Genomic DNA, 15,542 nt, shown 5'->3' with positions numbered 1-15,542 from the left:
AAAACGAATGAGATATGCTTGTTTAAAAATTTTCACAAAATAGAAAAGTTTAAATCTGATCCAAAACCGATTTTGTACTTGGCACCAGCCGGACCGGACCGGTAAAAAAACCGGACCAATATTGCTCAAATCCTAGAACCGAGAACCAGCACAGGGTCCAAAAAAAGGTACAAGTCCAGGTCCATTCTGTTCCAGTCCGGTCCACGTGTCTAAATGCTCACCTATAATTCAAACCCTTGATTTTATCAGAACTGTCTACTCTCCCTTCCTTCCAACACACGTATACATATTCACTCGTTCACTATGATTGTTGCCATGATGTCCCTTTGGTGTTGGGGGGGCCAATATCTCATCGATACCAGGTGTGATATTTTATTAAACCAAGTTAATTACAATCGTTGTTGGTTGGGCTGATATGTTGAGCAACAAATAAGACATACAACGAGAGCATCTCCAGGATCAAAACCGCCATTCCCGCTTTTATGGAACACGGATCGGCTACACTTATCGTTTTCGTCAACTACGTCTCATCTTCCTCAATGCTAGTGAAATTTAAGTCTATTTTTAAAAGTTTTTGAACAAATACATATGTAGTCTTTGAAAAGTGGCATAGATGAGAAAGTTTCTTTCCTTCTTAAGGCGTCCTAGGTTTAGCCAAAAGGACTTTTCAAGTAATACTTTTGATGAAGTTACAATACATATTGTGAAGTTGATTATGGTGTGACTAATTAGCATGGTTACTATTATGTGTTTGATCGTTGGAAATTTTAGAGCTAAATTGGCAAGTTGGGTAAGTTTTCCTTTATCCCACATTGATGGGGGAGAAACCAAAAGTGGGTTTATAATGCTATTATATTGATAGGCCCTTAAAGGCTTAAGTGGATCAAGAGATGGGCTAAGACTAATGTGTGCCTAGCCTAGATGATATCGAAGATCAAAATTCAAATTAAAAACATAACATTAAAAATAAATTGAAAATCATTAGATGGAGTGTAAATGAAAGTTGTAGTACTTGTCGATTACTATGCGTGGATATCGAGAATGTCGAAAATGGAGTTCATATGAGGAAGATACGTATTTTTGAAAATTGCTAAAATCTAGCCCGTAGGTCGCACCTTCTAAATGGTGGCACGTGTCCTACCCATATTCTAACATGTGGCGACATTTGAAATGGACCACATCAACACCTCTTACAGCAGGTGCAATGCCCCAGTATGCACCCCCTTTCCTAACCTATAGAACTTGCGTTTGATGCTCCTTTTCTCACTAATTCCCTCCCAAATCCTCTAGACACACCGCCGCACCGTTAGCCCCTATACTCCTTAGTTCCCAACTACTTTAGCTAGGATTTGGAGCGTAGAGCTTTCCGTTTCGATGTCCTGCTTTTGCAATTCTCTGTTATCGATAGAAATTCATGTAAGTTAAGTTGCACTTATTATGTTTTAAGTGTAACTTATATTTATATTCATAGTCATTATTATGAATGTAAATATAAGATTTATCAGTGATTCCAGTCATAATATTGATTGATCTACTTACGGAAAGGGATTTAAAATAGGCATGTTGGTTGGTTATTAGATTTCAGAAAAGTTATATGTCGAAATGATCATGCATCCCAACTGTCATGCCTGGCTAATCTTTAATTGATAAAACTCTTAGTATTCATTGGTATTAGTGAAAGATCTAGCCTTCATTACTAGATTGCCATAGGGACTGATAATTATAATATTATAGCTTAATACTTGTTAGGTTCATTGCTCGCCAATTGGATTATCCAGATAGTTGTTAATCGTCTGAGAAATTGTCATGTATGATATGATATATTAGAATAAAAGGTATAAAATCTATGTGCCTGTATGAGTAGAGCCGAAAGTGTAACCTCTATGTGCATAACTGTTATTGTATTAAAGTATTTGTTACCGTTAAGTTAAGGGTTAAAGGCGGAACAGAGATAGGTAAGGACCCTATAGACCTGAGTGTTGAAGACAAAATGGCAGGCATGCCGTAAGTCTAAGATACACAAATTATTAGTGGATCGACGAAAGGTTGTGAACCATTTGGTAGATCAGTGAAAGGTCATAAGCCATTGCTTGTATGCTTGTATATGTATTGTGGTATATGGTATTTTGGGGAAACCATTAAGCCTCGTGCTTACCCAGTTGACTATAAATGTTTTCAGTTACTTCATTGATTCGTGAGAAGGGCAAGGCTCGACTATACACACATGCATTCGTATCATTAGGACAAGGCTCGACTATACACATGTGTATTCATATTATTTGACAAATACATTAGGTTGCATGCTCCCATAATTAAATAGTTTTAGATTGCCTGATTTAGCGACATTTTGCAACTCTCGATTGAGTCCAACCGTTGTAGTGTCGAATGTTTCAGTCGACAGACTGTTTGATTTTAGAGGCATGTAATCGTATTCATCAAGTAAATATTTAATGCTTATAGAAGTTTTTTCCTCGGCAAGTAGAAAGATGAAGTGGAAGGAATCCTAGAAGGAAAATCTATGAACGTGAGTGATTAGGCCCTTGTAACACTAGGTGTGCGAAAAGGCCTATCAATAGTAGAGTGTAGTGACTTGGAAACCTTCGGGGAAATTCTTGGATCTAGTATGGATAGGTGTTGAAGGTAATATGCACCCGTAATATTGGAAACACGTGATCCATATCGAGATCAAGAAAAGCCACAAAGTTGCTAAGTAACTAGAATAGATTTGAAGATTATCCTAAAGTAGTTCTATAATTCAAATTAATCTATTTCCCATTCCCATCTTCAGCATGGTAATGATCACTAGAGCAAGAAATTCTTGATCTAGATTAGAAGGGTCAGGACCGAGCGAGACCGATATACGCGATTAAATAGAGGTTGCAGTATCAAAAACCGTAAGAGAGATGATTCCATACTTGTTCGGAACTATTAAGGCTAAATTTATAGCACTATTTGATGAGAGGTATGTTGTTGTCGCTAGTATTGTTTCCGTTGCAGCCACTTCTACCGTTTCTCCTGCAACACCAACTAGAGACAAGGAAATGCCCTATCGAGGGTTCAATAACACCAAAATCACTGAGTTTGATGGTCTCATGGATCCAATTATTGCCATGAGATGGATCTCAGATGTGGAATGATGCTTTTACACTTGTGCTTGTCGGGAAAACCTAAAGTTCATATATACGCATAATCTTTTACGTCTACGAGCAAAGGACAGATGGAACTTTGTCTCCAAGAACTGTTCACTTGTTGAGAAGAGCGCGATGACTTGGGAACAGTTTGTTGAGAAGTTCAAAGCAGAGTATGTTCCACCATTAGAAAGGGAGTGACACGGTCAAGGAAATATGTCACTCAAACAGACCATAAAATCGGTGATTATGATCACCAAGATGTTCACTGAGATGACCTTGTTTTGCCCAGTATGCCTCATTGGAGCAAGCACATATGTCTAGCTACTTAAATATGCTCAAGGCTTATATCAGGGAGTTTGTATCGAACAATCGATACATTAACTTAGCAGAAATGTAGGAGCCTGCCAAGAGAAAAGAAATTGAGTTGGAAACTCATAGAAAAGAAAAGAGGTAGAATTTAGCTACATCTCAGCTAACAACCAAGACATTCAAGCACGAAGAATCAAGGTTTGGGGGACAGAGGGGTCCTCAGTGTATCAAGTATAAGAAATCCCACGAGGAAGCTTGTCGTGCTTTGATATGCTACAAATACGGTAAGGAGGGACACTACAACCTAAACTGTAAGTAAGGAGCACATGTAGTACGTATCTGTTTCCACTGCAACTAGATGGGCCAAGGCCTAATCTCAAGTCCATTACCTTGAAAGTCCTTATGCAAAGCCCATTATTGGCCCAATTTACCAAATTGGTCCTAAGTCCCTAATAGGGCCTAAGCAAGATCCATTATCAAAACTTGGCACAAAACATTATATTCATAAAGTCTAGCAAAGGCCGAAATCCAACTAGTCCATAAGCAGCCCAAAACCCGAAGCCTAGTTGTTAAAGGCCCAATAGAGGACGTACGCGAGGCTTTAACAACCCAAAAATCATGACCAAAAATTTCATTTAAATCATTAGTAAAAGCCATAGTTATCAAGAATTTCATTCATAAATACAACCATTATAACAAGTCATAGTATAATCTAAAACATATTCTTTTTATATAAGATTAAACTTCCCAGGCTAAAACTTCTTTGGTGTGTGCCATCCAATCACCCCGAGCTCTTCCCTCCACTACCAGAAGTACCTAAAACGAAACTGAAAACCGTAAGCATGGAGCTTAGTAAGTTCCCTAACCTACCACATACCATACATAATCACATACTGCAAGCACTGGGCCTCGCCTGCTACATCAGGCCCTGCCCGACTCTAGACAAATCTGACATCAAGCCCCGCCTGACCCCAAGCCTCGCCTGGATTCGAGCCCCGCTCAGTATACATATCTGTTTCTCTTAGGCCCCGCTTGTCTCTGGGCCACGCCCGCTAAACACATACAAACATAACACATAACAAGTAGCTAGCATACTCTACTATACTCCTGATCTAAGGCCTCGCCTAACTAGGCCTCGCCCCTATCCTGCTACTAACGAGTCATGGAACCTCACCCACGCTCTTGCTGATAGTAAGATACGGGCCTCCGCCCACACTCACCTCTCTCTTATCTCGGGCCTTGCCCCTGCTCTGCTACTAATAAGATAAGGAAACCCGTCCATACTCTACTACTGGTGAGATACGGGACCTCGCCCACACTCACCTCCCTACCAGGAACATACGATTATCACACATTTAACAAGTATAAACTATCATATAAACATTCCTCGGGCACCCGCCCGACATCGGACCTTGATCCGGAATCACATACTAGCATACAGTGCCTAGGGCTAACCCCCGGGTCTTCCTACTCATGTACTACATGGGCCGGCATTGTGGCCTTAGACCCATTCACACAGTGAGGAGACTCACCTCGCACTGCTGAACTCTGTTGATACTCCTCTGGCTGCTGACTGGTAGTTCCCGAACTACCAATACCAAACATCACTTGGTTCAGTACAATAATCCATCTTAGGGTAAAATGACCATTCTAACCCTAATCCAACTTGGTGCATATCTAAGGCCATTATTTCACTTATCATCGCCCACTAAGGCCCAATGACCCAAGGTCCACTACATGGCCCAAACCGAGGCCTAAAACATAACAAGCCCAAGACTGATGAGTACGCTAGGCGTAGTCCTATATACGTTGGGCGTACCCCTTGTCACGTCACTATCTCCTGGCCGCAAACCCTTGACCGCAAACCTTTGGCCGCAAACCATGGTCGTAAACCTTTACTGGTGAGTATGCTGGGCGTACTCCTATGTACGTTGGGCGTACTCCTCAATGCTAAGTCACTTCCCATTAAGTGCTTAATACTCTAGTCCAGAGGCTACAATTATAGATCCAAGTCCTCATTAATGTATTAATCCATAAAGTCGACTACTTGGTGGCTTGCAACCCACCAAATGAGACCAAACTCAACAATCTTCCATACCAAGGGCTAGATCTCATGCATGAACACAAATAAGTCCCAGAGATTGAAACTTTACCGTTTATGGGACTCATATGACACTAAGGGTGGCAACCCTAGACCTAGAAAACGAGTTGAGTCATAAAGGTCCATTCATGGGACCAAAAGAGTTCATAAACCCACCCTAAAGAGATCTAAAAGATTAATTATCAAGCTCATGACTTTATACATTGGAAAGGTATGAAATGAAGCAACAATCCCAGATCTGAACCCTCTCCTTTGCACCAATACCTTGCCTTGACCTATGCTTCTTTGAAGAGTGGACCCAAAACACCAAAAATGCTCTCTCAAAGCCTTCCAAGCTCCAAAAATACTCCAAAAGGATTAGGGTTTTCGTGGGAACTATATGAAGATGAGAGGCAGGCTGATAACCAGGGTGTTATGTTCTTTATATGGTGGCTCACCTTAAAAGTTAGGGTTTTGAGACTCTGAGCGTACGTTGGGCGTATGCCTCTCCGCACCCGCGATCACTTTGCTCTATTACGCTAGGCGTACTAGCGCGTTTACCACCTTGCATGCATGGTCCTTCTTTGTCATATTTTTCCATTAGGGTCCATTAATTCCAAAAACTTCCAAGTGTCATATCTTCATTATTTGAGGTCCGTTTCTAACGAACTTTATATCCTCGAAAAGGTGGCGAGAAGCCCTGCGCTTCTAGAGACACACCCCGACCCAAAACCTCGCAGATAAAAACTCAAAACCCATAGAAGACAAAATGCCCCTAGCCTTGGCTTTTGAAGCCCATAAACATGTACTTTCAAAACAGGGTGTTACAAATCTCCCCCACTTAAACTAGACTTCGTCCTCGAAGTTTGCTACAACTAACTATCCTGTAATCTACTCACAACATTCCTGTCCGATGCATACATCACGTACTGGGTCCTATCCTCGAAGAACCACTTCCATTGACCTTCCGCAAAATAATCCATAAAGATAAAAACCTTCAGAGAACTTCTAATCACCAAAAATCTTGAGAGCACAACTCGTACCCTACCAAGAATCGTTTTGGTAACCCCCGAGTACTTATGCTAGAAATTATTCGGGTTCACTCCTTTATCTTGTGCAATCACTGGCCTTCTCAAGGCAGCTTCCCAAAAACAACAATCTTTCCTTTCTCTGAGAAGGACGTACCCTTCGATGTATCTACTTCTCCAGCCACTCCCAGTGTTGTTCACTTCACTAATACCCACTGAGTGTCCTCTCTTGCTATATCCTGATGCTGAAAACCCCTCCCAGCGAATGGATCAAATAATCCCTCAAGTAAAAGATTCATCCCTGCAACGGTTGGACTTATACGAGAGCTGCGAAACTTAGCCAAACCCTTCCCTCTAAGATTCTTCAACCATGATGTGAGATAGCACCCCTCGGTCTACTAGCTGCTCCACCAAGAATTCTCTTATTGCTATCCCCGACCGAAGGTCCTGCTATCTCTTGTCCGCTTTCCGGATGAACCGAGACCACCCTCGTCCTAACTAATTTGCCATAATTTGGGTTACCGGACTCCTACCGGTTACTGCACCCATGCTCAATCGCTTAGTCGCTCTCAGTGACTTCCGAAGAAAACTTCGGCTAACTAAAACCGCTCTATATACCTTACAACTCTAACTCCATAAGTCTTGGGATCCTTGATCCCCTATATTGACTCTAACGTGTCTACCAGGTCCCACCTGTGCGGCTAAAATCTCACGGGCCTCGCCCACGGGTCTCACCCAAACTATATCTTAGAGTAGTCTCTCCTTAAAGTCTCACTTGTCTTGCTATTATCGCAAGGGCCTCGCCCACAAGTCCCACGCAAACCATACTACTGAGCGACCCTGCCCCCGGTCTTACCTATCTAGGGCTACACGGGTCCTAAACCATCCTGAATCCTCAACTTACTATCCTTTCTTGGTCACCATTAGGCTGACTAGGAGATACGGGACCCACCCACACTCCGCTAACTAGGAGATACGGGCCCTCGCCCACACTCCTCTAACTGGACACTAACAGATGTCGCGGCTATCCCGAAGTCTTACCACACTTCCCATGCTGTCTCTACACTGACTACTATCCGAAAGCATCCCATGCCGGACATTCACTCAATCTGCATCTTGACTCACTCGAGTCCTACTGACAGTCCTCCAACCTGGTTTCCCAAAACAACCATCGACTAATCATGAATATACGAACTCAACATTGGGAAGTTTCCGAAACTCCCATCTCACGTGCTCCTCAATCTGACCAGCCACTTGGGCTGCTTTCCTTCTCATCAAGGATGCACACTCATCCTAGGTTTGTTCTTACTACGGCTCTTGACTACTCGGAAGGTTCTCACCCAATTCAATTCAACTAGATCCCTATAGATCCCAACTTGGAAAGGATTCCCAATCCATTTATCCATCTAAATGTCGATCTGCTGACAACCATGCTTACCACTGCTAGAGCTCCAAAACAAACCAATACCAAACCCGACCCACTCTTGCAAACTAACAAAACGCCACTCGATCCCTACTCACACTTGCTACAGTGACTGCATCCTGAGAACCTGCTCTAAAGGGAAACATCTTCGGACTACTACTCTCATATTCACGGTATGGAAATGGCATATAACTCATTCATAGGCAGGAAACATAATATTCTAAAATAGACCTACTAACATTGATGTAGTACCATAGCAATAAAATCATCACTAAAAGGAGAATTCAAATTACATACTAGCGATCTATTGCGGCTCGATCTTGACTTCCAGCGGAATCATGGGCGTTGGAACCTGAACTCTCTCTCTCTGTCGAAGTTTCTACAATGAATCCTGAGCTGCATTAACCACTATATGGGAGCAATTTGCCATGAAATGACCAGGCCGATGGCAACGGAGACATAACTCTTCCGTTGATGTCAATTCTCGGCGGAGGTGAACCTTCCACCCGCACCTACCACAGTACAACCTGTTGTGGACCTTCTCATGCGCCCCTTCATCCCTTGCACATCCATCACGACCACTCAGGTCTCTGGTGTCAACTATAGCGGCGTCCGACTGCTCAGATTGTTGAGCCTGACTAGAAGTCCGCTTCCTCTTCCTTAACTGCACACCTAAACCAATCTCTTACTCCTAATTCACTTCGACTACTTCATCAACCGTCTGCATAGTCACTGCCTGACCTTGAAACGTGGCGGTTACCCTGTCAGTAATACGCTCAATAGTGTCGGGTAACTCCTCGTGTACGGCTCGCGAAACCTCCACAACGATCCAATCCTGTAGTGAAATCTTCTGAAAACAAGGTGCATAAACCCACCTCCGATCCCTGACGACAAGAGCTAATAACCAAATCCTTCCTCCCGAGGGATCCCAGAGATCCATAAACATTGAGCCCCAAAAGAGCCCCTAACTTCCCTGCATCAATCTCGGTCTGGAAGGCCTTGACGCGGCTATTCAAAAGCTCCAAAATTCCCTCCTTGACGCTACCGAAGATCAAATTTTATTGCTTTAGTATTTTCTTTTGCTATGTTTAGTTGATTTTTGTTTCTGCTTTCAAAAGTAATTGCTTTCGTTTAGACATTTAATTAAAATATGATGCTTAATTTTTATTTGTTTACTGTTCATAATTTTAGTTTAATGGAGTAGTAATTTTGTGGGTTTGATTGACTAGGGTGAGATGGTAATTTTAATGTAGTTTATTTTGTTGAACCAATTCTATTGAAATTGAACGACATATTGAAATGCGTGCTTATTTTAAAAATATAAATTTTGACGGGTAACTTTGATTTTGGCTAGCACTTGATCAACGTTAGTTAGGGTTAATTTCCTTGGTTTAAATTTAATACTTACATGCTTATATTGACTTCGAGAGAAATTTTATTTGTGACATCGTTTGAATATGAATGTGCGGTTTCGTTATCTCGCTTAAACTTTACCGAAGATAGTTTTTTAGGCGTATTATTGCACGCCATATCTTGTAGAAGTTTTTTCTTTATCTCTTTAGTTTCAGAAATTATTAGAGTTCAAAGCTGAAGAGATATACTTTTCAAGTATGCTGATGTCATATGCTTCCACTAAGAAAGGAAATGTGGTGACCCATAAATCTACGTCTAAAAACAATGGTAATTATATGTGCGATCGTGTGATTCCCAACCCTTCTCATAAGGATAGTGATTGCCAATTTTTTTTGTCGTGCTGGCATTGGATCCTATACTGAGGGTGTTTGCTCCCTTCACTTCTGAAAAGTGTTATAATGTTTAATCCCTGAATACATCATTCATGAATAAAATTCAATGTGTTTACATAATGTTTTCACTTTTGAAATCAGTTAATATACAACTTTACAATATTAATTAAGATGCTTTGTAGAGCTGGAGACGAACTAGATCTGGACTTCAGAGCACAATGTGACGTTTTTTGGAGTTCCGACGAAGCACAATAGCTGATGTTAGGCGGTGGTCGGTGGTGATAAGGTCGACTACCAAATCTAACCAAATCACACGAGATCTGATATGTTTTGTGTTTTAGAGAGAAAAAGTGAAGTTGAAACAACTTCTCGACTTCAAATTTGAAGCCAAGTGGCTATTGACACTGATGGAGCAAGGTGGTTATCACCGCTCGCCATAGCTTATAATTCGGAGGAGGATATCGAAGATCTGAAGTCGAAAATAGTAGATTTGAAGACGAAAATTTTAGATCTGAAGAGAGAAATCATGGACTTGAAGCTGAAATTGTAGATCTGAAGAGGCAAATTGTAGATCTGAAGTTGAAATTCTAGATCTGGAGCCCACCGAAACTTGTAGATCTGATGACGGTGGTTCGTCGACGATAGGAGGAGGCGGCGGTTGACGGGCGGTAGGAGGCCGTGGCGGTGAAGGGTGGTGGTTGGTGGCTAACTGGTGGTAATGTTTGTGTGTTCTTCAAGTTCGAGATAAGAAAGAAAAATAACCATGTAAGAGTGTAGTGTGTGTAGATCTGGTTATAAATTTGGGTTTTTAGGGTTCTTAACTTTTAGTGGTTTGTATTTGATCTTTCTCATATATATATATATATATATATATATATATATATATATATATATATATATATATATATATATATATATATAGGGTTAGGTTATTTTGTTTTCACTATCTATTGTGTGCATGTATGACTGATTCTGGACCAATCATTTTAGTTATTTTAAGAAAGTAATTAATGCATATTACATGTTGAAGATATAATAGGTATTAATTACATCTTCAACATTTAATATGCATTAATTACTTTCTTAAAATAACTAAAATGATTGGTCCAGAATCAGTCATACAGGCACACAATAGATAGTGAAAACATTTGAACCTAACTCTCTCTCTCTCTCTCTCTCTCTCTCTCTATATATATATATATATATATATATATATATATATATATATATATATATATATATATATATATATAGGGAAAAGTGAATATACGTAACAACCCCATATAAGCTTAGGTACGTAACATCTAATACTACGTCATTATGGTTGATTTCCACAAATCTTATTATTCTAAATTTTAATTAAAAAAGGCAGTTTCCATAACTATTTCACAGAGACGTAATTGTATATGTGAGATTTTTGTTGATTATTCTCAATCAATTGTTTTGTTTTAACCTATTAATCGATTCTTGCACCTTATTGTTGTCAATCGACTGGATTCTATTTTCTGGCTGATCAAGAGTCCTACTGTTCAATTGATTGTTGCTGTTTGCTGTAAGTGGAAATTAAGATATCATACTTGTGCTCTTTTTTTATCAGCAATGTAAGTGAGAATTAAAATATAAGGCTTACATGATTTTCCAATTGTGCATATTGTATACATTAATTGGACATTAATGGTGAATTTGGAATTGGTCTTTGATCATTTGCGTAACCATTCTTCCATTAATTTATTGTTTTTTCTTTTTATCTTCACTCCTCACGTGAGGAATCAAACTAGGGATTGATGGTGTAATCAATTGAATAATTAATCAACTTGTATGCATACCGAGGAAGAAAATTATGAGGCTTATATGATTTTCCAATTAGTCATCTTATATACATTAATTAAACATTAATGCTGATTTTGTTAGTTGTGATGTTTGATCATTTGTGTAACCATTCTTCCATTATTTTTTTTTTTTTTTTTTTTTTTTTTTTTTTTTTTTTATCTTTACTCCTCATGAGGAATCAAACTATGCATTAACGATGCTAATCAATTGAATAGTTAATAGACTTGATTAGAGACGGAAAAAAAATGCTTAATTAATAAGCAATTTCATATATAAGTTGTTAATGGTGTTTTTTACTTTAATTATTCAGGGCATGATGGCTGAAGAAGTTGCTCAGCCTACTGAAACACATGTTATTGATAATAATGAACCAATCAGAATGGTAGAATGTAATGAAAGAAAATCTAAGGATGAAAGTATAGTGGGAATGGTTTTCGATACACCTGATGATGCATATACATTTTATAATGATTATGCATTTTTACATGGATTTGGTATACGTCGTGATTCCACATTTAAACATAAGTCGACAAAGGAACCTTATCGGAAGATATATGTATGCGACAAAGAAGGTTTTAAACGGTTAGATGATAATGCTTCAAGTGGAATTGAGAAAAAACGGCGTAGAGAAGTTAGACTCGGATGTAAAGCAGAACTTCGAATTTCAAAAAATAAGGATGGTAAATGGTTTGTAGACACTTTTAATGACACACACAATCATGATATGAGCATGACACCAACGAAGGTGATGAAGCATCGATCCCATAACAAGTTCCATCGTTCAATGGAATGCAAATCTCTTATGGTGAAACTAGGTCAATCAGGATTGAAACCTTGTGAGGTTAGAAAGGCTATTAATGGAATGAAAACCTCAGCCGCCGTAGCCGATGTTACTTCAAAGCAGTGTGCCGATGTCTTATCTGAGCAACGAAAACAATACAGAGGAAAGGAGTTCTATGGACTTATAAAACATTTCCAAGATAAAGCCTTACTGGATCATGAACAATACTTTTCTGTGGATTTATGTGATGATGGGTGTCCTAAAAATATTTTTTGGGCTGATGGAAGATCAAGAGATGCCTATACTAAATTTAGTGATGTTGTTGTGTTTGATGTCACTTATATGAAAAACAAATTCAAGATGCCTTTTGCTCCCTTTGTTGGTGTTAATCATCATGGACAATCTATACTTTTTGGTGGAGCATTGCTAGAAAATGAAAAAGAAGAAACTTTTGAATGGTTGTTTGAGCAATTCCTTAAATGTATGTTTGGCAAATGTCCGAAGGCAATTATTACGGATCAAGACAAAGCTATGGGTAATGCAATAAAAAAAGTGTTTCCAGACACTCGACATCGTTTTTGTGGATGGCATATTAAAAAGCATGAACATGAACACACTAAACTGTATGTTTCCCGTTATTGTGATTTTAAAGAATCATATACATAATGGGTAAATAGTGACACCGTTGAAGAATTTGAAAGTAGGTGGGAAGTTATGCGTGATAAGTATAGATTGGAAAACAATTGTTGGATAAGTGACATGTATGACCAACGAATACACTGGGCTAAAGCCTTTTTAAAGGATGTTTTCTTGGCTGGTATGACCACAAGCGGATGAAGTGAGAGTATTAATTCTTTTTTTGATGGATTTGTTAACTCGAAGACTATGTTGAATGAATTTGTAGTGCAATATGACAAAGCGGTTGATTCTCGAAGGGCCGCCGAAGAAGATGAAGACTTCAAGACTATGAACTCGAGACCGGTTCTTTCTTCTATTCATCCAATCGAAGAAAAAGCAGGTGAGTGTTATACACGAAAGATTTTTGACATGTTCAAAAAAGAATGGATAGAAGCTACTAGCAATTTAACTCACGAGACTATAAGCAAGGGTACCGAAGAAAGCACATATCGAGTGGGGCAACTAAAAGTTGAAAAAACATATTGGCGAATTGTTACATTTCGTTTTTCTAATGAAGTCAGTGTCACATGTTCCTGTTCTAAGTATGAGACATGTGGGATTTTATGCAAACATTGCCTATATGTGATGAAGAAAAGACATGTTGAAACACTACCTAGTCACTATATTTTACATCGGTGGACATTTAATGCTAGGTACAAGGTGGGTAATAGTATAATCGGACTCGAAGAAATAAAGAATGAAAACGAAGTTAGTTCTTACACATTATGGTGTGTCCGTTCAAATTTCACTAAAGTAATTAATCAAGCAAGAGACTCCCCTTCAGATATACAAAAACTCAATAATCTATTGATAAGTATTTTAGATGATCAAGCAACTCGAAAGAAAACTATAGCATTTGAGAATGCATCTCAAGGTTCGTGTGTGGGAATTTCAGAAGTAGATATGATGCCCCAATTATCTGTCAGGGATCCTTTTGGTCCAACTAACACGAAAGGGTGTCCTAGAGTTGCAAGTAGAATTAAGTCTTCTTTAGAAGCCCCGAAAAAACGAACGTGCCCTTACTGCCAAAGATTGGGTCATTACGCTACTAGTTGTTCAAAAAGAAAAGTATGTTTAATAATAACTTTTTTTTAAATAATTTTACAAGTTTGATAATCATATTAATGATTTATTTACTTTTCATGTTTCAGGAAGATGAATCGATGCAAGAGAAAGAAGGATGAGAGCTGTAGTTTCATTGAGAAAATGACAAATCTAGACATTTCTTGACATTCTGTTTTTTGTTAATTGCATTTTTCTTTGTTTTGGAGAAAACATTTTTATGCAAATCTGGATAGGTTATATTTTTGTTAATTGCATTTTTTCTTTGTTTTGGTTAAAAACGAAAATATTCTGCAATTTTTGGTTAAAAATGAAAGTAGCTTGCTAATTTTCGTTAAAAATAAAAGTAGGCTACCATTTTTGGTTAAAAACGAAAATATTCTGCCATTTTTGGTTAAAAATGAAATTAGTTTGCCGTTTCTCGTTAAAAACGAAAGTAGGCTGCCATTTTTGGTCAAAATTTAAAGTACGCTGTTAGTTTTGGTTAAAAACGAAAGTAGTTTGTCACTTTTGGTTTAAAATGAAAATAAGTTCAAACCGAATTAAAACGAGGTGCATTATTATCTTAACATGGTTTATAAAGATTAAGTTGTTATTTTTTGTCAAAAAGTGTAAGTACATTGCTATTTATGGTTAAAAGTCATAGTACAATGAAAAGTACACATGTATAAATACATCGGTCATTAGCCAAACAAAATCATAATTCAAGTACATTGATATTATTGGTGAAATGTAAGTACATGGTCGTTTGGCAAACTAATATTTGATACACTAGTAGATAAAACAATATCTGTCAATATACAATTTTGGTCTTAATAACCATATGCAACTTCATTTTCTAAACATACTAGATCGACACACATACGATCACTATAAAACTCTTTTCCTGGAAACAATGAGAACTCGCGAGTTTGTTCCTTGGAAGCTCATGCTTGATAGTCATCATAATACACAAGATCATTTGAAGTAGAAGCATCATATAGAAGTCGAATCACTAGCATGATAAATTATTTTTTCATAAAATGGCCTGCACTCAAACATTGAAAACTTTTTTTAGCAAAAAAAATAGGAGATTTATAACTTTATTTATTAATGGTTGTTCAAAAGCACGAACCTTAATTATGCGGGAAAAAAATTTCAAACAGATGTAAGCAGCAACACATAAATCAGAGGTAGTATAAGAAAAAGGAATCGATCAATGAAAATAGAGAAGGAAAGGGGATTATATGACAAAACATGTATTTACCAAAGCCAATTAGGCCTACAAAAAAGCAAACAAACATGAATGTTGATACTTGATAGTATGCATTTATATTGTCATTGTATGAGAAGATATAGTGCAAGAGGTACCTAAATATCATGAAAAATGTAAAACGGTTGCTATTATATGTAGAAAGTAAAGTTTTGTTGCTATTTGATGCATACTTAGATAAACAAATGGTGTTGAGAGTATGAGAAGATTTCCTATATGCTAC

At 38.3% G+C, this 15,542-nt stretch overlaps 1 pseudogene; it reads left to right on the top strand.

Moving 5' to 3' along the window:
* The first annotated feature begins 11,862 nt into the window (after window positions 1-11,862).
* Window positions 11,863-14,189, top strand: LOC145066890 (protein FAR1-RELATED SEQUENCE 5-like; annotated as a pseudogene).
* The last annotated feature ends 1,353 nt before the right edge of the window (window positions 14,190-15,542 follow it).

This window comes from Lactuca serriola, chromosome 8 (assembly GCF_051521515.1).
Source record: "Lactuca serriola cultivar US96UC23 chromosome 8, Lser_US96UC23_V15, whole genome shotgun sequence".
Classification (NCBI taxonomy): domain Eukaryota; kingdom Viridiplantae; phylum Streptophyta; class Magnoliopsida; order Asterales; family Asteraceae; genus Lactuca; species Lactuca serriola.
Note: the sequence above shows the minus strand (reverse complement) of the source record. Positions and strands in the feature narration are given on the sequence as shown.